The sequence below is a fragment of the Anthonomus grandis genome, chromosome 7 (assembly GCF_022605725.1).
Source record: "Anthonomus grandis grandis chromosome 7, icAntGran1.3, whole genome shotgun sequence".
NCBI classification, from domain to species: Eukaryota; Metazoa; Arthropoda; class Insecta; order Coleoptera; family Curculionidae; genus Anthonomus; species Anthonomus grandis.
In genome coordinates this window covers 15825349-15850270 of record NC_065552.1, presented here as the reverse complement: position 1 = coordinate 15850270, position 24922 = coordinate 15825349, and the positions used below count along the sequence as shown (strand labels likewise).

The 24922-nt window shown below is 32.8% G+C and overlaps 1 protein-coding gene and 1 long non-coding RNA gene across 4 annotated transcripts in view; one reads left to right on the top strand and one right to left on the bottom strand.

Moving 5' to 3' along the window:
- Positions 1–24922, top strand: part of LOC126738159 (kinesin-like protein CG14535) — an 871125-nt gene that overhangs the window by 197757 nt on the left and 648446 nt on the right. The gene's annotated exons all lie outside the window — the stretch shown is intronic.
- On the bottom strand, positions 22269–24444 carry LOC126738195 (uncharacterized). Its single transcript, XR_007661248.1, has 3 exons — positions 24041–24444; positions 22751–22881; positions 22269–22516 (listed from the first exon to the last, which is right to left on the bottom strand). It is a non-coding gene; the product is annotated as an uncharacterized LOC126738195 (long non-coding RNA).

Sequence of the window (24922 nt, the reverse complement as noted above, 5' to 3'; positions counted from 1 at the left end):
TATAGGTCTTCTAATGGACTCGTCATCCCCCACCGGGGGTTACCAGAGCCTAAGGGCCTTAGAGAAACCGATAAGGCTTTCTGGTCTGAAGGATTTAAAGTCACTCGGTACACTGAAAATGTTACCCAAGTATTTGAACCTGGCGCGCGTGAGTACTGGGCACTCCCCGACTACATGGTCAACGGTTTCATCCTCCTCGCAGCACCATCGGCATTCCGGATTGTCCGCAATACCGATAGTATGGAGATGGCTTCTTAAGTGCCAGTGACCGGTTAAAAGACCTGCCACTAGCCGAATTTTGCGTCTTTTTAGGCGTAGTAGATTTTTGGTGAGACAGGCAGAGGGCCCACCTATGTGCCCTTTGGCCTGTCTCATACCAGGGGACTCTTCCGACGAGTCCATCTTCGGTGGGTCCACTTGTCCAGCAGACCCTTCATGACGCGACCGCAACGCATTTGGCGATACCAACTATGGGTTCCGGCCCCATCGGCACATTCGCGGATCCCAGTCTGGCAAGAGAGTCCGCTTCCTCATTACCTGCGTGGCCTACGTGGCCAGGTATCCAGACGAGCTTGACCCTGCAGCCGGTGCAGGTTCACCAGTTTTTTCAGGACTTTTATGCACAAGCTTGGAGCTTACCTTTGCGGCCGTGATAGCCTTAATGGCAGCTCTACTGTCCGAGCATATTGATACGACTGTATTGCGGTGTCCGCAGCCTAGGATTTTTTGTCCGCATTTTAATACAGCGAATACTTTGGCCTGGAAGTGGCGTGCTCCCCCAGCGAGTATGCCCTACTGGTATGTGGGATCCCACCACAAAGCCCTAATCCAGCTCTGTTATTTATTCTGGAGCCATCTGTGTACCAGATGGTCCCCCTATTTAGCAATGCAGGTCTGTTGGAATGCTGCCACTCCTCTCTACCTGCAATGTGCATCACGAATCCCTCGCAGTCCACAGTCACTGGAGCCATGCAGTCACTGCCCATCAGAAGGAGAGGACATTCCTGTATGGTCCGTGACCAAATTTTTGCGTGACCGGTCTCGCCAGCACGTAGTTCGCCGAGGACGTATAGCCTGTACGCAGTTCCCATTGCCTTGAATGGCACAACGAGGTCCAGAGGCGGAAGACTCAGCAGAGCCTCGAGCGCTCTAGTTGGCGCCGTCCGCATGGAACCCGTTATGCTGAGACATGCAAGACGTTGGACTCTGTCCAGTTGAGCACTAATTTTCGCTTTCTCCGTACATGACCACCAAACGATAGCCCCGTATGTGAGGAGAGGTCTCACAATGCGCGAGTAGATCCAGTGCAGGATCTTAGGAGACAGACCCCAGGTATTGCCGAAAGCCCGCCTGCAGGCCCATAGCGCGCAGGTGGCCTTCTTCATTCTGGTGTCTGCATGATCGTACCAGGAGAGTTTGAAATCTAACCTAATTCCCAGAAATCGAACTGTCCTGGAGTAATGCAGCTGCACGCCACCTAGAGATATAACAGGGGGCGTGCCAAAGTTACGTCTCCTCGTGAATAGTAGGAGCTCTGCTTTTTTGGGGTTAATCCTAAGACCCCCCGAGAGGCACCATATGTCCACCATACGCAGGGCTCTCATCATAGGGCCTCGCATTGAGACGGCGTCTTTCCCCGGGCAAAGGATTACCAGATCATCAGCGTAGGCCTGTGTGTATAGGCCAGCATTGTTTAAAAGATTTATCAGGCTGTCGACCACAAGGCACCACAAGGTAGGGGACAATACTCCTCCCTGCGGGCAGCCTCTAGCCGCCAACGTTTCGACAATCTCGTTATTGAGCTGGGCAGATACATGACGTTTCGAGAGCATGGCCTCTATCCAGCTAACCAAACAGGGTTCTGAGCCGCGGCTCTCGAGTGCTTGGCAGATTAATGCGAAAGGGGTGTTGTCGAACGCCCCTTCAATGTCTAGAAACGCACCCAGACAGGCCTTGCCACTAGCCAGAGCACCCTCCACCTTCCTCACAAGGTGGTGTAGGGCCAGGTCCGTGGATTTGCCCGTCTGATTTGTATATTATTTCTGAAACATGCTTTTTTGAAGAAGTTTGTTTTTCTCTGGGAAACTTAGGATCCACTTAGAAAAATGATCTAAATAAAATCGGCACGTTTCCCAAATCAATTCACATATTACAGTTTTCATAATTCTTTAAAGGTTTGCTTGAGCATAATAGAATCTAAAAAGCAAGACTTTAAATGACGGCTCCAGGAGGGTACTAGTGTCTTTCCTGTTAATATCATTTAATCGCCGCTAGACCATTTAAAATCTGCTGTATTTGTCATTTTTCGTTACTAACTGGACTGGAGACATTTAGGCTAGAGACAATCGTATTGTTTATTTTATTTACTAGGTATATATTTAATTAAAAGGTACTAATTAATTATGTTGATAGGACCTACGCTATTAATAAAAATAGGAAACACCTGTGAAAATTGAAAAGTGATCATGAAGTAATAAATAAATAAATAAATAAAGTTTTTATTTCATATAACCAATACAGTAAATGGCATGGAAAACGTCAGAAGAAGAGAGAAAAAAATTAAACATACTTATTAGCATTAATTTAAAATTTTTGGTATAGACAATACAATGCAAGTGAGGAAAAATATATATATGTAAAATGCTTCAAATTCAAGCTTATTTAAGATCAGGTCAAATTCATTATTAAGGATTCCTCTAAGTTATATGGTCCCGAAGCTATTAGAAACTCTAAAATATTATTTTTAAACATAGAAAAATTAATGTTCCTTACATGAATAGGTAAGTTATTGAATACTTTTACACCCATGTAACGAGGATTCTTTTTAAACAGTCCATATTTTATGTGCGATACAAGATAAGCAAAGTAATACGACAAAATAGTAATTTGGTTAGAAAGATCTCTAAGATGAAAAATAGCTAAACAAATTGCATTAAGTTAAGGACACAAGTTAGAACAGTTTCAGTTTAAAGCAAAGTCAATGTGAAACCCTAACACTTTAGTTAGGGTTTTGTTATTTGAGCGATAGTTTTCCCTTGATTTTGGGTTCTAACTAAGAAACTTTCATGTATTTCCGATGTTCGTGATTAAAATTAATAATAACCGTTTTATCTGAGTTTTAACGCAACTTGTTCTTCTCCTTCTTTTTCATTTACGATGGATTCGCGCTGTATTTCGGCGGCTGCCTAATTTTGTTGTTTATTATCGACCTACAATTTAACGTTGGTTCCGAACCAGGAGTTTTTATTTTTGTAAGACAAACACCATGCCCCATGCCAGGATTCGAACCTGAGATCACACGATCGCATCGCGAATTCTTGCCCCCAGTGCTACCGAGGTCGGCCGCAACTTGTTTTTAAGAAACCAATGCCATGATACCAAACATGCTCAAAGTATGGCGCACAATCTTTGTTTTACTTCACAGACAGAATTATCATTACAAATATAACTATTACCATCGGCAAACATAACCAAAGCTGTTGAATTATCTACAATTGTAGGTAAATAATTTACAAAAATTAAGTATAGTAAAGGGCGCAGCACAGAGCACTGCGGCACACCAATTTTCACGGGAAGGCAAGTAGATCTCTGAGCCCTAATCTCAATAATCTGAGATTTATTACTAAGATAAGAGTTTAATCAAACACCAACCAAGCCTCTAAGACCATAATGATTGCATTGCAAAAGTAGAACTGAATGATCTGTCAAATCAAAAGACTTGCTTAAGTCCATAATAAGAGGAATACAATTTTTTGTTGGGATCTAGGTATTTATAAAATACCGCAGAGCCAGTACCGTTACCCTTAGTAAGGCCGTTGTTCAAAATCCGTAAGAACCTCATACGAACACAAAAAAGACTTTACTTAGCTCAAAAACAGCTCTCTCAAGAATCTTTGAGACTGGATTTAGTAGAGAAATAAGGTAATTATTATCAAACAAATTGCTATCACCTTTCTTAAGCAAGGAAATGAGTCGTGCTGTCTTAAAAATTCTTGAGAACGTGCCCGATTTAAGAGAAATATTTATTACAGAAATCAGTGGTTCGATTAATCATTCTGATGCAAATTTAATAATATTGGTTGAAACACCGTCCAAGCCAAAAGCATGCGTTTTTTTAGTGAACGTATTATCTTTAAAACATCAAATGTATTTACTGATTTACTAAGAAAAACAACGTTTTATTATTGTATGGAACTAAAAATCGATTATCAGCAGGTTGGTTTAAGTACAGATGTTGAGGAGTATTTACAAATACTTATTCTATAGCAGCTCGTTGTGCATCCCCTTTGCACTTTCAACAACCTTTTTATATACTCTCTTATACTTTTTATAAAAATTTTAAATTACAACTCGAGATACGTATGCCTTGACTAAGCCAAGGTTTTTTATTATTTTTACCATACAAAACTTTCTTCACTGGAACAGCGCTATTAATACATGTAGTTAAGATATCACCAAGAACTTAAAATGCATTATCCACTTCATCAGCCTTATGTACCGGACTACATGACTCTATATTTAAAATAGAAGCCAAGGTATTAATATTTTCTTTATTAAACAAACGTTTGTAAGCAAACTTCACATTTCTGTTTAAAGAAATATTCACCCCAAGTTGCAATATCTGAGAAAAATAGTCAGATAAACCATTAACATCTACTTTTATATTCTTGACCATCTTACGAGCGTTACTACAAATGTAATCTATAGCGCAACCCCTCCCTAACGCATATCTTGTGGGAACATCAATGTAGTACGTAGTACCGTTAAAAACCATAATACTTAAAAGTTCATTTCTGTGAACAGAATGCTCTAATAAGTTAATACGTAAGTCACGGCATAAAACAATTTCCTTCCATTTCTACTATTCTTAACATTTGATTCTAAGGATTTATGAAGCTCAGATAAAAATTAATCTACATTCAAAAATAGAGACCGATAAATACCAAAAAATCCTAAATGACATCATGACATCATTATGGAAAGACACATCTACACCATAAACCTTAAGAATTTTCTGTACTACTAATATTTTCCATATACCAATCTTTACAATAGAACAGAAGCAATCCTTAAGAAATAGGGTAATGCCCCCATTTTTACATTTAGACCTGCAAAATCCACTAACTAATGAATAATTTGGCAAACTTATTGCTTTTTTGCCATTCAGTGCTCCGATAGGCACACAACGTCTGCGTTGAGTTGCAGAAGATGCTCTCCCAGAATATCGATGTTATTTCTAAGAAATTGTATATTTTGACGCAATATTTGTATTGTATCAAATGAATTAGCCTTAAGATAACTATTGGGTTGCTGTGATTGCTACAAATGATCATTATCTAGATTAATCTTATTTTTTTCAGTATTTAAGGCTCTTTGGATAACTGCACATTTCTCAATATCGAAAACAGAATGGCAGATATCAAGTGACAAATTTAACCTATTATTGACATTCAAGCAATTATTATATTTAAGTACATTAGATGTACAATTACTAAAAGGGTGATCCGCAACATCCGATAAACACTTTTACATAATCGAAAACTCTACGCGATGATGATCGTCCAACACACAAATGACCTGCTTTCAGAAGCTTTCATGAGCCTCCATATTTTAGGATCACATTCTATTATTGCCCCAGTTCTCATCTTTTTATAGACAAGATCTCTTAAATTTATATTTTCTTGGTATATAGACGTATTCTGAGCTTCAAGAAATTTACAAAACTGAAATCAAAACAAGACTGAATCGTCTAGTTTGTCATATCACATATTTTAAAGCAAGGAATTTTGAACCTTGGTATATTTATCTGAGTTTTTCCCAAAACTTTTTGAGCTTCATGTTTTACCTTTTCGATTTCTTCGTTAATTAGAACTCCTCACGAACACTACGCGCCCGGAAATAAAATCAAAGATGACTTGTTTTTCTTTGAAAATTATTTATTATATTTTAAGCCATAATCAATGTAGAAAATGTTTATTTTAAAGTATATCTTTAAAATAAACTATATTGTATATATTGACAACATGTGGTTGTAACTGTGGAGTAGGTCGAAAGCAAGTCTTGATTAGACCCTTATCTCATTATCATGATGATAGTTGACAGAATAACTATAGAACTTTAATACATTTATCACTTTCTTACATAAATAATATTTTTGGATGGTATGTCTCTTACTTTCTATTATATTTCTTCCACTGAATAGTGTTTTATTTTGACTTCTCCGATATCAGCTTGGAAAACTTTTTTTTCACTAACTTTTCTTAAATTTCGAGCCAACATAGCAACCATGTCTGAAACATTTTTAAGATACATTACTACTGGATCAACAGTATTTTTGAGGCATAAAATGTAGCTTGTTATAACATATCAAACTTTTCTTTATGGCTATAATGGCAAGCCGGTGTATTCGACGATCATACAGTATTAACTGTATTAACTGCAATAGTGCAGAAGTACCAATTTAATTACAAACAAATTATTGCTAGATGCCGCGGAATTCTGTAAGTAAAGTCTGTATTATTGTGACGAATTCATAATGAGTTACTTATTTTATTGGGTATTGCGTCACTTATACCAAAAATCAATTTAGAAATTACTATCTCACACGCTCAAAAATTGAAAAGAAGAAGAAAATAGACTTATTCACGTATTTAAAAGAAATATGAACTCAAATCTATAATGATACCGTTCGATATACTTAATTTAATTTCAATAATTTTTAAATACAATAATTTACTTAAGGTACAATAGATTTTTATATACCTAGGAGCTGAGGTTTAATCTATTAATCTCTGAGCATGTTTCTTCTTTTCAATATCCTACCTAACTTTGTTATGAATATTAAAAATAAAAAAACGATAAAAACAACGACCTACATTTAAAAAAAATACCTAATTTGAACCAACATTTCGGTAGTTATATTTACTACCGTTATCAAAGTAATTAAAGTAAAATTAAATTAAATAAAAAAAAAAACAAAATATACTTATCTTGCAAATCTTCTGCTAAATAATAACTTTAAAACTCCTTCCAAATTCTCTTCCTTTTTAAAACCTAAAATATGGTGGCGATATATTGATGATATTTTTTTAATATATCACCATAACGAAATAGATCTTATACATTTTTTAAATTACATTAACTCTAAACAATCTACTATAAAATTTACTTTTAAAAAGGAGGCTGATGGTCAGCTTCATTTTCATGATATTTTAATTAAAAAAGATTTACACAATTTTGAAACTAGAATTTACCGTAAACCAACTCTTACTAACAGATATCTTAATTTTAATTCTTATCATCCAATAATAGTAAAAAGAGGAAAGGTAAAAAAGTTATATGACCGTGCAAACATTATTTGTATCAATATTAAACAACTGAAAAAGATTTTATTAAAAATATCTTAATACAAAATAATTATCCCAAAGAATTTTTGGAAAATTGCTTTAAAGAGTTTAATAATCCACGTATAAAATTGAATCAACCAACTTTTACGACAAATCTTATATTACCATTTTTTCTCATAAGATAAAAAGAATTGCTAAAAAAATTAATATAAGAACTATTTTTAAATCACAAAACACATTACGATGTTTATTAACAAAAACTAAACCTTTCAATTAAAAATGAATTTAATAAAAATGCAATATATAAAATTCCTTATACTTATCGTAAATTTTTCATAGATGAAACCTGTAGATCATTACCAAAAAGAACTAATAAACATAAATCTTAAAAAACAATGATTTTCAAAAATCCAAAACTACACAACATGCATTCGACAGTAACCATAGAATAAACATTAGTACCCGTCCTATCACGCATTGTCTCTTTAATTGTTAAGAAAATTTACGTCGTTTTGCTATGTAAAGTGTATTTTCCTTGTGTAAGTCTTTTTTACTGCTATACGCCATGTTTTATTTTCTTTATTAAATGATTCTCCTTATTGCTTGTTTCGTTCTTTGCTTGTTTTTTAACTCGGCTTTCACAGCAAGTACATACAATTTTGAATTTTTAAACTACGAGGATAAATAAAATGACGTTAATAGCCTTGCAGGAGCATAAACTCGTAAAAATCTGAAACTAGTAGTTATATCTAGAAATTATAATGAACTTAACTAGTGAGGCAACAAAATATTAACAAAATAGTACAAAAACAGAAGAAATTATAACTAGTTATAGTTGCTATAAAAAGTATACCTATCTTTATTAATTATCTTGTATAATAAATATCAGAATGATTTTAATTTTTATTTTATCTTCACGCTAGTTGCTTGGTATACGTAAATAAGCGCAAAAAATACCCATTTGCAAATCCTTTCATTCCGTCCCATACAAATTTTTACTTATGTAATTTCGCTCAGTATTCAAAAGACCTTTTTTTATATGTAATACATTCATATACGTAAACTGACAGAAAGGATGTCAGATTGGTATCTCTAGACGGGGCGTTTTATGCTTAAAAACTCTTGGTATAAAAGAAAGGTCCCTATTTAAAACAGAAAGATCCAGATGGCGTTTTATGAATCGAGATGTAGGCTGCAGATATGTCAGATACGAAGGGAATGAAGGAAATACTTAAAAAGAGCACTTAAATTTAACAGTCTGGTAAAAATTAGTAGGACTGAATGTAGGATACATTTTTTATTTTTTAAATGACATTTTTATGAAGATCAATTTACATTTCTTTAAGTTTTACTGAAAAGTTAAGCTGCAGAATGAGCTAAACTACATTCTATAGCATATTGAGTGTTTCGGGCTAGTTTATAATATATGTTTAATTACCTAAATCAAGGTTGTTTCAATCTTAATTATTTATCAAGATATCAAGGCCAGAGGGTAAAAAAATAGGGACACTGCTCCAGTCACACTGAAATAAAGTGATCCTTCTGTTTTCGACGTACACCCTTAGTGACTATGTAATGAGCGGAATAAAATAGAAACAAAATTAGAAGAGACACAATTGAAGCTATTAGTGGATGAAGGTGCCAAGTCACTTTTTAATAGTTCTGAGATATTAAGGGTTAAAGTTATGTTGTCAGAGGTTTTTTTGTTTAAAATCAAATTAAAATCAGTGTGCGTAAATAGGCAGATAATAGAAGTAACTTTAAAAGTATAGATTAGCTTTTATATATTTTTTTTGGTTTTAGATGTGTTTTTTATTTTTTTTTTACAAAAAAATTGAGTTAGCACATTTATGCACAACCATTTATTGTATTATTCGAAATAATGACAAATAAAGAAAGGATTAACACATTTTATTAATAGAAAAAAATACAATAAATGGTAATCAGTAAATACAAAAATGGATAGGTACTCAATATTAATCACTTTCAGATCGATATAAGCTCATATAAAATCCCCGTAAATTTTCCGGAATAAATGGAAGCTGCTCTTGAATGTTATCAAATTTTTCGGTTGCTATGGGTTTTAATTTATTTAATGGAACCAACATATTTTCGTTTTGGCCTGTTATGCGGGTCGATTTGTGTTTAATAATATCTACTTCTTGCCACTCTTCCTTCTCATCAAGTGAATATCTATATTTCGTTGTTCCAAATTTAACAACTCTTATCCATCTTACATTGCGGAAAAGTATCTTTTCTCCCTTGTTACATTTCTTTTTGTCAAACAAATTTAACTTTTATCTTCCATTTTAGTTAACACAAACGGATTTCTTTTTCTAGCTTCCCTCATTAACGTCATGTACTGGTCTACTGTATAAATATTTTGAGCTTTCCGGATAACTTTTTCGACAGTCCCAAAGTCTCTATCAATATCCATGAAACTGTGGCCAACCTCGGGAAACTTATGGTCGATAACTTAAAAAATTCCTTGATGGACTAGATAATGCCATAAACAAACTATAAAAAAGTTCTTATTTTGTCCACCTGCAGAATCGCTCCAGGCCACTAAATGGTCACTTTCAATATTAATGATTTGTAAGAATGATAAAATACTGCTTCCAACTCCTTCTGGGCCTTTTCCACCTTTATCCTCAGTCCAAAGGTGAAAAAACCCATTACCAGAATTATCACCTTTACTTACACAATGAATCCTCAAATTATATAGCCACACTTGTCGAAGATAAAAGGAAACACTAGTAGAGAGCTTTGGTAAGGGCAATGTTTTTTGCATATCAAAATTTATGTATAGAACGGTACCTTCATGAGCCAAATTTCTGTCCTTCTTCTGTTCTTCAAATGCTGCCTTGTAGCGCCTAACGTGTTCGTCATTATTTCCGTTAGAGTCGCAAATCTTACAGGTATCTGATTTTGGAGATCCAAAACCAAAATTAAATTCGGACACAAAAATTGTCTATATCTATTATTTTTGACACACTGTAGATTTTGTTCAGAATATTGGTTCTTGTATAGTTCATACATTTTGTTTGTTGATAGCATAGCAAGTACAGGCGATGTTCATTTTTATTTCGCGAATAATGCGACATTTCTGTAGGAAATGATTTAATATGTTGACGAACTATGTCAAGCTGCTCGTTGGGTGTTTGATTCTTTCGGGTCATATGGCAACCCCTCTTATCTTTAGCTGGAATAGCTTGTCCCTGAGAAATTTGATTACGAATATGCTCTAATTTTTTTCTTCCGACATTAAATAGTTTTAAAAACGCACTTTTCCAGACTTGTTTTGATTTTCTATGTAAAGTTACAAAATATCTGAAAGATTTTTGGCGAACAGCATTTATACTACTTGGTTGCTTAACATCGAATGGTTTGAGACAACCAAAGAGGTAGACGTTTTTCTCATCAGTGGTAGGTAATGAATAGTACAGGGTGAGTTTTTCAAAGCGCGGAGTAGTATTATGCATTGATGATATTATTTATCGATGACGTGCTCCTGGACTATTATTTGGTTAAGCATTCTTCACGTTTTAAAAATATTTTGGACTATACAGAGTGCTCCGAAAAAGCAGGGCACTACAAAAGTTAATTTTTTTAAATGGAACACCCTGTCTTGCAAAACATTTTTGAATTCTTTGCGTAATTACCAATCTTTTTTGATAATGGTTTAATATGCCAAAAACTAATAGTTTAGGAGATAAATCAAATTTTGTTAAAAATTTAGAATTTACACGCATCTCTTTAATATTAAAATTTAGCACCTAAATTTTGAATACAGACTTAATTTTTATCATCAGAAGTAAAATAAAGTTACTTTGATATGCGTGCTATGTAAAATTATTCATTTTGTTATACAGGGTGTTTTTTTTGAAAGGCCAAACATGCCCAACTTTAAATATAAAAATCTCTCTTATTTTAAATGAAACACCCTGTATATTTTCATGTCATCTAATAGCTTACTACAAGCAGGTACCATATTTAAATAAATAATCTTAAAAAACCTATTATTTATTTATTTTTTTAATCTTACCAGTAACCTGTGATGGGTTAACTTCAGCGTCATATATATTCTTTATTCTCCTACGATTTCCAAAAATATTTATTTACGAGAACAAACAACTCTTATGGCCAAAATAATGTACAAAATTGCTTAGCTATTTATCAAGTTAAAAAAAAATCTTACCAGTAATCTGTTGTTCTACTTCTTCAGTTATATTATTTTTCAGTTCATTTTCCATAATTTGAATGGGGTCATGTAGGTCAATAAGAGTTTTTGTTTGCCTTTTGTCTTGTTCTAAAAATTAAAAAGCTTCTATTCACACAAAATAAATCAGATTCTGGGGTGTAGTCTGAACCAGAATCTAAAAATGGATCGTCATCGCTCTCTGTTTCGTTGTCACTTATTTTAGCAGCATTTATAGCTAGCTTAATAATTAGACTAGTTCTTCCATGAAATTCACCCATTACAGAGTATTATTACAACTAAAATTAAATTCCTAGTGTTATTTACATATTTTTTCATTTCAAGGTCATGTGTAAAAGAATGTTTATGATTTATATTATCAGCTTAGTTTAAATTACCGATAATATTCAGTAAATAATGTAAATACGACTTACTCTTTTTGCGGAACACAATAAATACAAAAATTCACTTCATTTGAACAGTTGTGCAGCACCACCAAAATAACACGTACGTAATGTAAACAAACAATTTCGTACTAGTTTATTGTGGAAGAAGGCGCTAACTCAGCAGTTAACCCCTTCTTGTACAATTATTAAGAGTTAACACCTTCTTGCTCCGACTATTTCAGACAAAACTTGGGTTGGCGTGTTTTAAACTTCAGTTTTTAAAGTTTCTAGCGACATCTATGAACCGAAGTCATTACTAACGCAAGAAAATAAGTTAACACTTTCATGCATATCATTTTCGGCATTTTTTGCAAAAAAGTGAGTTAACACCTTCATGCACTAATAGCTTCAATTTAACGTGAAAGGAAAAAAAATGACTCGACTTACCCTAGTAATAAGTGAAGTAAAGGATGTTGATTGATGATTTGATATAAGGAACACCCCAATCAGCTTTCATTAAATCGACAAAGACGTGATGCACTTCGGTATTATCTCGCAGGGGATTTAGGTACCGATCCAATAATTGCTGTAGTATTACTGCTTTCCGATATAGCACACATATTCCGTATTTTTAAGTTTTTGGCGGATGACCTCGGTCAAATAGCTTACTCCTCTCGCCCCGAGGAGCCCATAAGGTAAAGTAGGATAAAAGAGCAAGGTTTTATGGAAGGGACATTGGAGTAAGAGAGTAAGGAAATGTAAGACAGGTCGAGTTTAAATATTAACAATTGAGCAAGAAACGCGTGCGTTATACCGGGTGAACTTTTAGATGCAACATCAATGTAAATAAACCAAAATAAACAAAGTATTACCGAACTAATTATTAATTACCTTAAACTTTAAAGAAAACTTATGTTAACTAAAAATAAGTAAAATTAGCAAAAAAGTAACAAAAGGAGAGAGAACGAAACATTAAGGATGAGTCGAGAAGAATGAATTCTAGGTGTGTATGGTACACGTGAAAATAATTTTAAAAACTCATTTGTTCTTATCCCATTTTAATTTGTTCTTAAATATAGAGAAATAAAATATTTTAAATAGCTTACGGCTTCTTATGACAAATGCAAGGTATGGATTGTTTAGTTCGTTTTGTTGTTCTAACATGTGTTAGTATCCGTGTCATTGTATTGAACGTGTTATATTTTGTCGTATTTTTATTTTGTATAAAATGCCACATATCTATTTAAGTTTGGTTTTTTGTTTGTAAGAAATTTTGCAAAACCGGAACTCGCATTACTAACATAATATCTACACCAGCCACTTAACAAGGTTTATAAGAAATTGAAAATTTTTTGAATTTGGTTAAAGATGATGTAGTAACCAACTCTTTAAGACTTGCTACTCAGTTGGTCAATCTACAGAAAAGAGCAAGCAACATGTCCGTGAGGACATAAATTACACTCACAACACTCATGTATGATCAAACGAAAATTCACATGCAACAGTCGAAACTAATTTCCAGCAAAAGTTTTCAGAAAACGTGTGATGTGGTATGATCGATAGTTAAATATTTGGCCCACGCATTTAAAAAAATTTGACTCAGAGAAGAGAACTACTTATTTTTTTTTTAAGAAAATTATAGGAAGTTATTCTAAAGGTCAGATTGCAAATGTATTGTCAGCAAGATGGAGCTCCCGCATATTTCGCTCATCAGATCCAGCAATATTTGGTCGAGGCGTTTCAGGACTATGGATTGGTTGCTGCGATCCTGTCTGTTCAAGATCTCCAGCTCTTACGCCACTGGACTATTGTTTATAGAGCTCATTTAAAAATGAGGTGACAAAGTGAAAGTCGACACTCGGGAGGCCCTAATTCGACGCATTAGGAATGCGATAGTCTTGGGAAAAGAAAGACATGAATCTTAGAAAATCAATAAGGGCCCTTCACAGACCTAGTAGAATGTGTTTAGAGAATGGATCGCTTTATTTTTGAACATTTGTTAATACTGCGCTACAGTTAAAATCATTTTAATCTAGAAAATTTTTGTTTATTTGTAATTACGCCATATTTTAAAAACAAATAAAAATTGCATAGGAACTTTTGGTTTTTTTAAATAATTTATACGAGTACAATACTCAATTGAAGCTTGGTGCGTTTCTTTCATCTTGTAGAAATGCTTTAACTCTTAACCACAGAAACCCTGTTTGTGGGACATAACGACAGACTACCGGTCTATTTTAACGAGATCTGGACAAAAAAAACTTGCATTTTTTTTACAGTTTTTTTTAATTTTTTACTTTTTTCTGTACAGATTAGTTATTTTATCATTCTTACTTAAACTTAATTCAGTTTTGAAAATATCTAAATGAAAAAAAGCATACTCTTGAAAATGCATTTATTCTAGTAATTTTGTCCTATCTAACAAAATCTGTTTATATAAAAAAAATTAAAACTGAAAAATGACTTTAATAAAAAAAATAGTAAATATAAACTTTTATAAATAAAAAAACGATAATATTAAATGAAAAATGTTTGACACATAAATTTCTGCAACAGGTAAACTTTCGAGACTTTTGTTATATTGAACATTCTTTGCAAACTCTCCTTCCATGCATATTGGAGTCCTACACATTATACAGACATGAAATGTTTTTCGTTCCTTTTTTGAGGGACATTTTCGGAAAGTCGTCCTCGTCTTTAATTTTTCTCCTTCTATGGTCTCTAGACTCTGTTCTATGTCATCCAATCTGAGAATTCGTTTAATGGCCATTTTAATTTCTCGCCCAATATACACATTTTTAGATCAGCATTTCATATGGGAAGTTACCAAAAGTCTTGCTAGTCGTTCACAAAAATCATATCGATCTATTCGAAGATTATCCCGATATGACTGATAAAGGAAATATGAGTTGACAGAAGCTACATCTAATAATCTAAAAAAAATTGCCATTGGCCATCTAGTAGTTCTGCGACTTAAAGAGTAGACACTGCATTTTTGGTCTAAACCATCTACTCCCCTTTAGTCACGTTGCAGAAAGAAATAATTTCCGGTTTCCCTGTGTCATCATCAGTACTTTGGTTATGGTGCATGGAAGAGATTATTAATACAGCTCTATTTTTTTTGGGGACAAAAGATCATAAGGTTGTATCACTAGTACAGCCATAGAGACTGGAACCAACCTCTTTTTTATTATTTGGCAAGAATTAAGGCGGCATCTCACATTTATTTATGTTTTTAGTTGTAAGTTAATCTTAAAAACTTATTACTTCAATGGAAGAAAATCAATTATCTGCCGTGATGTTCCTATTGGTATTATAAATAGGCTTGGCAAGGGTTGCTACCACCTGAGTAGGTTTGGAAAATTTTCGTTTCCCCCTCCCTCAAAAATAGCCGTCAGAATCTTTTCCTGCATATATATAGGCACTTTAAAGGTATTGTGTTCTCGCATCCGTCAAACACATAATTTTTAGGCCATATTTGCAGGGTTTTGCTGGCATAAACATTTTTTTGCATAATTTGCATCTACCGCGAAAGGAAACGAGCATTTCATTCAATACAAACACATGTCCCTACAGTATAAGCTTCTTGACAATTTAAGATAAAGTTATTAAAAACTTCAGAAATGGCAGTCACAGGATCTTGTTTTTTTTGCTCCTCTCTAGTTTTAGCATTATCGAATCTTAAACAAGATAGAAGTATGGCAAATCGATTGGAATTCATCACGCCCCTAAAAATTTCTCGTCCAGTTCCATTTGTGGCGAAAATAGATCGTATCCGTTCAAGGTTGGATTTAAAAATGGATGAATAAATAAGCAATCCCAGAAATGCTTTTAGTTCCACTAGATTCAAGTCACGAATATCGCAGTTACTTGCGGAATTCTTGTATTTCTGGCGCTCTTTTAACAATTCAGCATTAGTCGATTCAAGAACAACATTTAAAATTAACTCCGTAAATAAAAGATTCTATACCTGCTCAGGATCTGCCCTATAGACATAATTTAAGACCTGGACATTTGACCACAATGTTATGTTGCAAAGTTCGCGTGTTTTTAGGAACTGCAGAATCTTTCGACTATTTAAAACGATTCTTGCCTTAATAGTAATTACCACCGGGAAATGGTTCTGAAACTTCAATTTAAGTTTCATGTTCGCTGTCCTGTCCTTCATAAATTTAATTTTCCGAGTCCGTATCATGATCCGATGGTATATAATCGTCATCAGTTTCGAAGACTCTACCAGGATCCTCTTCCTCGGCCGATTTAAGCAAAGTCTCCTCATAATTGGCATCCCGATATTTTACCCTCTTTGAGGGTCCCGGATTACAGTCTATACTCAATTAAAAAACCTAAAAACCACAGAAAAATAATAAAGTAAGTCTTCAAAAAATATTACGTTCAAACAGACCCCCGGTATTTCTCGAACTTTCAACGTTGCTATTCAGTTCAGTTGGAGGCGCACGCTACCGACTGTTTGACTAACATCACCAAACTGAATAAAAAATACTGAAAAGGTACATACACGCCTATGCGCGAGAAGGATGGGGATGCAACGAATTTCACTATTTGGAATTGCTCTCCGGTCAAATTGACCGGCTCTCTGTGGTTAAGGGTTAAAGTTATACATTAATAATTAAAAGCATATTAAAATATATTATCGTTATCAACTAGTAATCTGCAAGTTGCTGCTGATTCATATAATATAATTTATATAAATTAAAGATAAAACTTAAAGAACAGAAAGCACACAAGTCAACACTTATATATCTATAATAGATCTATATCAAGATAAGTCAGCTTCGTATATTATCTTCGAACGCTCTGTATTATATAAGTACATTTTAACTGTAAGTCTATACCAAAATCTACTAAAGATTGTATAGGCTATTAGATTAGGGTCATTACAGTAATCTGTTAGTCGAAAGGTCAATATAAAACCAATACAGTGCTTTCATTATTGAGGTAATAAACAAACCAATAAATACTTTTTACAGCTGTAAAGAATAAGTAAAAGTAAATGCATATATGTTTAAAGATCTAGATCGTTCTAAAGCGAATAATACATACATTTTTAAATTAAATTAAGACTCCATTTTTTTTTTTCGAAAGCAGGCTATTAATGAATTCAAATTGGGTAAAATATTGTTTCTAGAATGTTTGCGTACTACATCATTAAATGATAATTCGGAATAAAGAGAAAGTATTTTAGGGGCAGAAAGTATTTTAGGGACAGGAAGTATTTATTGGCAAAAAATAGTGGTAGGTACTGCTTGACTGATCGTTTTTTGTTCAAAGTGATCAAAAAATCTCAGAAATAAACTAATTGTTTTACCAAAATATTTAAAAAAAAATGATTCAAATACGTTTACAATTAGCTAAAGATGTAAATAATCGAAGAAAAGTGACGAAATATTAAACTGAATACTAAAAGACTAACATTTTATGTGGCAAATTTGATATATATGTAGGATTCTTAACGTTGTCTAGGGTATATTATAAAAGTCGGACACAAGAAAAACTGCTTATAATTAAATAATATATAGTCGTGTTACACAAATATCATCATCTTTTACAAATATCATCTTAATTAATATAAATCACTCGTCTTTTACTTCTTACATATATCGTCGTCGTCTTTATAGTTCTCATTCGCGAGTGATTCCCCGCGTCCGTCTTTTACTTAACAGTCTTTTACTTAATAGTGTTGTCACGTTTAGTAAAATTATTGTAATAATTGTCGGCAAAATATTAAAAGCATTATAAATTAATTAAAATTACACCTACACTATATATTTAAAATTATGTATTATGTATATAGATTTCCATAAACAAACTATTTGTAAGATGTAATTAATTTTTTTTTTAATTTAAATTAATACATATATTTGATATGGGCATTATTGTTAAAAGATTTATAGTTGACTTTTTACCTGAAATCTCCATAAAAAATCGCATTTTCTATTAATATATTACATATTAACTATATTACCTATAGTCTGTAAAAATGTGTGCAGATTTTTCATCATGTCAAGATTCGAACCTTCAAACGAATTACTTCCGCGTGATTTAACATCTCTAATCTAAACAGTCTAAAGGCGAATCTCAAATGGTATAAGGCTAGTTTTCTTGCTGGGTCTTTGTGAAGCTGCCACGATATGCCAAGAAAGCTTTGTATTATAAAGCGAGTCTCAAGTAATGCCTTTAGTATAACCCATTTTGCGTTGTATAAATAAATTATATTATGTAAAGTAACATAAACGAGGGATTTTAGGTGAATTTTAGATGATATTGCGTTTATAAAATAAGGAAGTTGTGATAAATTAAATTGTGAAGTTTTCTTTAAAAAAGTATTACAATTATTCATAAATAATGCTTTCTAAATAAAAATTATTAACTTGTTTATAATATTATAGATAACTTCTCTGGTAATTCCGTTATTCGTTATAAATTAGATTAACATACAAATAAATATATACAGTAAACGAGAAAAATATGGAACAAATTCAATAAAATATAAATTAGGGCATGTTCAAAACACGCTCGCACACGTCGATTAAAATTTTTGGTTGCGCATTTTTTCAACAAAAAATTTATATACAGGGTGTCTCCTGTAGCCGTGGTGAATACCAACTTTCTTATTTCACATGGAAAACCCTGTTTGTGATTACATTTTTAGATTCAACGCAAAATTATAAACATTTTGATGTTTTACATGCTATAATTTTATTTTGCAGTTTCTAAGATACACGGTTTTGAAAATTGCTGTTTTTATGAATTTAAAAGTCTCTAAAACCTATTCTCCTAAATAGTAAATAGTAAATAGTTCTACTAATAGAAAAAATGGATTTACCTTTATGATAAATTTTACTTTTTAAATCCTTTTTTCTGAAAACATATGATACACGTCAAAAAATGCACTTAAAATCGTTTCAGTATCTAATAAAAAACAAGCATTACTTAAGGTATAAAAAGTATATTGTAATGGTAAAAAAATTGTAAAATATGCTTTGTGTCAGCGTGTATTTAAAGTAGGGGAACTATGGACAAAATGACATTCAGTTTTCATATTGCTCCATAAAACTTTAATTTAAACAGTGAAGAAGGTCAAAATATGTAACAAATATTTTTGACACATCAACTTTTCATGTAACATAATATTTTGCAAATAATTGTAAAGGTATAAAAAGTTAAAAGCTAAACACTAAAATGTAACAGAAAACCATTTTGTCCATACTAAATGGACAAAATGACATATGTTCTATGGATAAAATGACATACACCAAAACTACTTTGCTTCAGGAATACATAGTTCGCAAATAAACATTTTTGTCTTTTGAGGCACGTCGGCGCAAATAGCATGAGCCCACTGTGAACATACTTTACATCGTAACCAGTTCTCACCAGGTTTCGAACGCGAATACAGGTCGTTGCAATATATACAAGGGCAATCGTCTTCATCAATTTGCGTATCACTTGTGATACTTTTAGTGTTTTATATATATTTGTGATACTTGAGTGTTTTACCTCCACCATATTTGGCGTAGAAGTGAAGACTAAATGAGTTTGTTGCTTCTTTGGTCTTCTCTTTCCTTGACCTCTGACTTCCTTGCGGTATAGGTGATAAAACTTCGAGCGGAACGAGCAAATCATCTTTAGAGGGTCCAGGCTTCTCTGTATCATGGATTATTTTATCTGGTAGGGTAGAAGCAGTTTCATTATTATCAGATCTTGAGCTTGCTGATATCTCTACGGACATAGGTTCAGGAGTCATTATTGGAACATTTGTTGTCTCGGCAGGCTGAAACATGTATTCTGGAAAGATATCGGAAGCAATAGGCCAAAGACCAGTGTTTTTAAATCCTTGGCAAGCATTTTGCACGGTAGCGGATTTGCCATATGCCTGATTAAATAAATTCCCATTCTGCAGATGAGTCACTACGCGACCTGGATGAAGCTTTAACCACTTTGATATTTCCTGATTAAAGTAGGTTTTTAAAGGTCCATAAAAGCATACATCCAAAGGTTGCATCCAATGGGTGCAATGTGGTGGCAGACATAATATGACTATACCATTGTCTTGTCCATATGTCAGTGATTCTAATCCTTTGTGACTAGCATGACCATCGAGGATGAGGAGAAGCTTTTCACTAAGATTAGGCTTTGCATAGGTTTGAAAGTGTTTGAGCCATTTGAAAAATAAATCTGTGATCATCCAGCCCGATTCCTGTGCAATTCCAAGAGTGCCAGTTGGAGCTCCATCCAAAAGCTCATTTTTAAAATTTTTCCTCGGGAATATTAAACATGGTGGAATATAAGAGCCTGTTGCATTCATGCAACAAACAACACTAACATGAGATCCACGCTCAGCACTTGTTAAGCATCCGACTTGCTTCCGACCAGCTGTTGCTAAAATTTTCTGTGGTCTCTGAACCGTGGACAGACCCGATTCATCCATATTATAAATTCTATCTGGTGAAAAGTTGTGTGTATCCAACAGTTCTTGATATGCCCTAAAGAATTTCTTAACCTGCGGTTTATTAAACGCCTGAGCCCTAGCCGCTGAAGTCGGTTCTGGTTTGCGTACTGAAATATCTTTATTCCTATTTAAAAATCCGGTTAGCCATTCTTGTCCAGTTAACCATTCTATCCGGTTAACCATTCTTTGTTTTTCTAGATTGAAAATATGGGCAAATTTATTTTTTTCGGCCAACTGGAAAGCTAAGTTTTGAACGTCTTTACGAGTTAAAGCAAAACGTCGTGTTTCTAGTAATTTTAAATGATTAACTGGCTGCCTTTCAATTTCAGGGGGAAAAGTAGGTTTGAATCTGCCTAATCCTTTATCAGTGGCATTTAATGATTTGTTCTTTCCTAATGCATGTCGTCTAAGGGTCGCCTGGGGAACACCAAATGTCTTGGAGGCTAAAAGCCAACCCATTTTATTTTGCTGAACAGCCTCGATTTCATTTTTCATGGACAGGTCACTTCAAGATTGTCGATTGGTTTTTCTTTTATAGTCGCGCGGCATACTAGCACTGTTACCTGTAAGCGAATAAATATAATGATAACTTTTAGCATGTTAAATTATAACGGACAAAATGACATACTATGTCATTTTGTCCATATTGAAAACTTAACAATTTAGTATTGAAATTGTACAATAAATGTTATGTATTTATCAAAGTAATGGATTCATGTCTTATAATACACAATAGAGCATTGATTTACAACAAAATCAATTGATTAAATAATGAAAACTTGAAAATCGAAAAACAAATTCACACGTGGAAAATTTTCGAACACCATATACGTTATATACGACTGCCTCCGCCTAACTGAATTTTGAATATTGCCCGCTTTGCAGGTGATCGCTAATCGTTTGGAGCACGTAACATACACACAGAAAACACTTTCATAGTATGAATGGGATACACATTGAGTCAATGGAGTACTGTATTTGCAATACCTGAATGACATTTACGATTAAATAAATGAATATCTTACTTTTATTTGTGCATATCTACTTGAAATTAGTTCAAACATAAGAATCATTGAAGTAAATTCTGATCCTATTTAAACAATATCGAAACGTAATTAAACTAACATAAGAAATCATTGAATTTCGTTGGCTTTTAATTAATGACTATATTAAAAGCAATGAAAAGTCTGATTTATTAGAATAGGTATCATCTTGAGCAAATGGTAGGTGTAAATTACATTAATATGAACTCTTTTATAAATAAATCTAATATTTTTTGTAACAAAAATTATTATTTTTTAACTTGAAGTAGAGACTCATTTAAACAACCTTATCCCACAGTTGATTTAATTTCACGTAGTGTTTATTATAATAAAATACTTTAAATGCGAGTGTTTTATTGACTGAATATTAGTTTAAAGTCTATTTGAATAATATTTGGGCTTGGATTGTCAAATCCATTCAAATATCGTCGTATGCAAACCAAGTCAAAAATCGCATACCAATTAACGATCCAGATATTTATATTTTGAAATACGAATCGTTAATTTTTATACAATTTTGACTTAGTTCCATACGAACGAAATTTGAGAGGAGTCGAAAATTCAAGCCCTGAGCTGAAGGACAGGAGTTTTTAATCAAATCAAACAAAAATATATAAGGTTATCTTTTTTATTAACCTCTTTTTTACAAACATAACATTATTTTTTGGGGTAATAACACAGGCTATAATAAATGTAATGGTCCTATCGGAATCTCGAAAACTGTAACAAATATAGCTTTTTAAATACACTGCTCAAAAATTGAAGTGGATATTTTACAAAATTTTGTTTTTTTCCCAATAAGTATAAAAATAAACAAAAGTAAATTATTAATTAAATATTTATTATAAAATTTAGAATGTATTATTCTTAAATCAAATCAACCATTCCATCAAATTCTCAAAATTCCAAGCAGATTAATGAATTTTATCAATTATTACAACATACGTATTCCTGATGTCGGTCAATTGTGGGCCTTCAACTATTAAATAGGGTTGCACTTCCCTATGTACTTTTCTTCTAGCAGCTTTATCAATTTGAGTTTGTATTTTACTTTCTATATCTCCTGGTGCCTAAAATAAAAAAAGTTTATAAAATACATTTATTAAAAATAATTTAAAATAAAAAAATTAAATAAAATAATTTTATTTTATTTAATTTATTAAAAAAAAAATAAATAACAAAAATTTTAAAGTTTAAAAATTAATTAATTAATTAATTGTCTTTGAAAAAAAAAATCAGACCTGTCGTGCAAGTCAATCAACAATCACCTGCCTTTTATTTTAATGATAAAAGTTGTGACTTACTGTAGCATGGATAATTATTCCTTCCACAGATTCATTCGTGGTATACTTCCAGTGTTCTTTTCCCAATCTCGAGCGACCTTTTGGTGGGAAGATACGCGGCAGGGATGCGATTTGCAACGCTACTTTAGAATCTAAAATATTTAAATTCCAATCAATTATTAAATTTACTTGATGAGCACAATGTTTTTTTTAGCCAAGGCACAGATAACTAAATGCCAAGCAATAATAATTAAAAGCAGCACTAAAATTTGGCATTTAAACACATTAAGACCCGGTTTTTTAATAGAGGTTTATCCCTCACCCGATTGTCAAGTCTTGGGTTGGGTTGGGATAAGCCTCTATTGAAAAATTGGCCCTAAGCTAAACTAGCATTAACCCTTAAGCCCCTTGATGGAATTAAAATGTTTAATTCTTCCTCATTTAAATTTATAAAGTCATTTAAAGTTATCCCATTTTCTAAAAATAGAATAATTACATTAAAAAATCCTTGCACTATGTGGCACCAACTCTTTAGTTATTGATTTCCAAAAAAAAAAAATATTGCTAAAAGTTGGTAATTGTCTTTACCCTAACGTAGTTAATTAAACTTCCGACATTACCTAACCTATATTATCATAATAAAGACTTTTTTGAAATTTTTGAAAATGTCATTTTAAGATTTTAGGGCAAAATATTTTGAAAACATGATACCTACAATGTGATCTACCTGTAATATATACCTTTAATACCTATTGTAATACCTATGAAGAATACTTCTGGTTTAACTAAAATTTTCAGGTAAACCTAATCAAATCAAAAATTTCAATTTCAATTTTCAAAAGAAATCAAAATTGTATAAATATCATAGAAAAAAACATCATGAAATACATCAAACCCCAAACTGTTTTCGAGATATTTCGCCTAAATAAAATATCACTCGACCCCCCTCCCCATTTAAGATTTTTGGGTTGATGGTCACCCCCCACGTGGGGGTTAGAGTTAAGGGGTTAAAAGTACCAAATAAATTTGTCCCCTTAGAGTCTTCAATCGATTGGCAAACTATTTTTTTTTTAAAATGGCTGAAAAACGCGGGTGGTAACTTTTTGTTGGGCCTCCTTGTATGGTAGGTATGATATGCCACACGTGATTTGTATCTAAAATTTTGTGTAAAATCAAAAATGTTAGAACATACTGGATATATAAATATAAAAAATATGTATAAAATATAAAGTAATAAACACTAGCTGGATTACTGCATGATTAGCTATACAACCTTTTTTCTAGAGAAAAATAGCATATAATTTAACTTACCTGCAAAGATTTGTTTCAAGGAGTCCAACCCCTAGAACACCAGCAAATTATTCATATTAGGTATTATATAAAAAATAATGTACTCACAGAATAAAATAATTATGTATTGACAGAGGAACCGATACACACACACCGATACACACAAGCATTTAGGACCTAAACCGAAGCCTGTTGTTCCACGCCGGCATTGCCGAATACCGAAATGAAAGTGGGGCGTTTTTAATTTTACCTAAGGTTAAATTGAATATAGGTCGCATTGAAATAATGGTAACGATATTGCGGCGATCACAGTATTGTTTAAGGCGAAGAGAACATTGACATTCACCCTACGACACTTTTAATTTCGCCTAACTTTAGTTTCCATTGCAATAAACACTGCAAATTTTTCCTTGATTACATAAGCTTTAAACACAATAATTTCTGTGATTTTCAAAGAAGTACAGATTACCCTTAGTTTTAAAAATATAGAATCATTTACATAATAACAATATATTTTAAGTGAATAACTATTTTGATATGTTCTGAATATAATACTGTATAATAGTGTTTTTTCTGTGTACTAGTCAGTAGGGTGGTAAATGGCGCGAATTATGAAATAATGGTACATATGACCATATGTCCAGTTGTCCATATATGTTATTTTGTCTGTAGTTCCCTTAATATGGTTCTTTTAAATGAAACCCAACGAATTTAAATTTTAATTTTTATTGGATAAGGAAAAAAACAACGAACTCAAGAAGTTTGTAATTTGTTTAATGTAAAATATCCGGAAATGCCCATTACAATAATTACAGTACGTAAAATTGAAAAAAAATTTAGAGAAACAGAAACAGTAAAAAATCATATACGGCCAGAAATTAATGAAAATACTAATAAAAGATT